The sequence below is a fragment of the Condylura cristata genome, unplaced genomic scaffold (assembly GCF_000260355.1).
Source record: "Condylura cristata isolate star-nosed mole 26May11 unplaced genomic scaffold, ConCri1.0 scaffold00009, whole genome shotgun sequence".
Lineage (NCBI taxonomy): Eukaryota > Metazoa > Chordata > Mammalia > Eulipotyphla > Talpidae > Condylura > Condylura cristata.
The window spans coordinates 39,280,251-39,282,448 of NW_004567110.1; the positions used below are offsets into that span (position 1 = coordinate 39,280,251).

The 2,198-nt window shown below is 38.5% G+C and overlaps 1 pseudogene; it reads left to right on the forward strand.

Moving 5' to 3' along the window:
* Positions 1-638: 638 nt before the first annotated feature.
* LOC101624403 lies at positions 639-1,474 on the forward strand (annotated as a pseudogene).
* Positions 1,475-2,198: the final 724 nt, after the last annotated feature.

The window sequence follows — 2,198 nt, forward strand, 5'->3', positions numbered from 1 at the left end:
ACATACAGATAACCATAAATCTTTGGCTACATCATAGCTGTAATTGCTTGGTAAGCTAAAGTGTGTCCTAAGCCTCAGTGTTCACTTATACCAGTAGTTGGCATTCATGTTCTTACAGCCATATATCCTATCGGTGCTTGACGTAGCCTTAAACTAAGTAAACAGTGGGAAGTAAAGCATTGATACAATTCTCCAGTTGCATTTAGAAAAATTAAATAAAAAAGCAAACTTCATATAACTGAAATAGAGTGTTTGGAGATAACAGTTTTCTAGAGTCCATCACTGTACGATTTCTTCTTTAGATACATTCTATTTAAAGATTCTGTCTAAGAGTCTGAAAATATATCAGTGAGGCGATTCAATGTTAGTCTACCTGATTGTAGACTAAGCCTCCAAAAAGTTTACTCTTTATATTTAGCACCTGTGTCTTCAGATCTGCATTTTGGTTGAGGTGGGAATGGCCTGGGATAAGTTCCCTGGATTACCCTAGGTCTTACCTCCAGAGTGTTTAGAAAGGAGAAGTCTGGTTAAGTGAACAATTTTGAGAACAAGAAGTCATTGAAGGGAAGAAAACGGTTATTATGTGGAAGGAAGGAGGAGAATGTATATTAGTTCTTCCTTGATAAACCTCATAAAGAATGTATATTAGTTCTTCCTTGATAAACCTCATAAAGACTGTGCTAAGGATGCCCCTGCATGCTGTTATTCCATTGTTGCAAGAGCTTACAAAGAGATTGCAAGGACATCCTAACAGTGCTGTTTTAATGGTTCAGTGGCTAAAATGTGTATTAACAGTCCATGCATCCTACTTATCCACGTTGCCTGACCTGGTACCTCAGTTGGGTACATTATACCAGTTAATGGAAAGCAGAGTAAAAACTTTTCAGAAACTTTCCCACCTTCATGGCAAGCTTATTCTTCTAATCACACAAGTTACAGCATCAGAAAAAACAAAGGGAATGACTTATCCTGAACAGAAGGCTAAATTGGTGTATGAAGAAGAATCTTCTGAGGAGGAATCTGATGATGAAATAGCAGATAAGGAGGAATCTGATGATGAAATAGCAGATAAGGATTCTGATGATAATTGGGATGAAGATGAGGAAGAGAAAGAAAGTGAAAAAGTTATGATGTTGATGATGAGAATGAAGAGGAGGATGAGGATGCTGAAGAAAATGGTGAGGACAGAGATGTGACAAGTGAAAAAGAATTAAATGGAGATTCAGATTTAGATCCTGAAAATGAAAGTGAAGAAGAATGAAGATGGAAAAATAAACCAGCTGAACTATATAAACTCTGATATACCTTACCCGATGCTGCCGAGTTCTCCTGGGGAGGGTTTTTTCTGTGACAGAATGCCAATGACTGTTGCACATTTCCAAATTCCTGATGGTGGTGCCCATCACCTGCCCCCAGACTTAACTGTGTAAATAAGAGCATTTCCTTCAAATGTTAATAAAATTTACACAGCAAATAGAAAAAAAAAAAAAAAGGTGAGATAAATTATCACCATGGGAAATCACCCCTGTTAATATACCAAGGAAGGCCCTTCCTACTTTCTCACGTATCTGCATGGATTACACCCTAACTGTCCATCTTTTAGCTTGATGTCTAGTTAGACTGAACTCAAACTTGAGCATATATTTCCACAGTTTGATTATACTTGTGGCTCTAATACTACTACCAGTAAACATTTTGCAATCAACTTAAATCTAATTAAAATCAAAATAATTACTAGACATCTTGCCACAGTAAAATCTGCTTTTTCAGTTAATTATATATAAAGCCACCTTAAATTTTTTTCTTTTAAGATTTATTTATTCATTCAGAACTGGGGTACAGGCCAGAGATGCAGAGGGTAAGAGGATTCACCAGGGACAGAGTGGGGAGCCGAACAGGCAGATCCACGAAGTACACTGCTGAGGGGAGCAGTGGGCGGGTCGGGAGAGGTCTGCCTCGCCATGTGGATCTCCTCCGGGGCAGGCAGGGATCAAACTCATGCATAAGTGGCTTAAGCTTCTTAATGCAGTGCTTTCACCAGCTGCACCACCAGGGAGGGCCGCCACCTTAATTTTTTTACAAAGTAATTATTCTAGTTCACTGCAATCTTTTGTGTCCCTGTTTAATTTTACTCAACAAACATTATTCAAGAGCCTGACTGGTGCTAGACACTGTAGGGCAGTATTGTTCAAATTGGT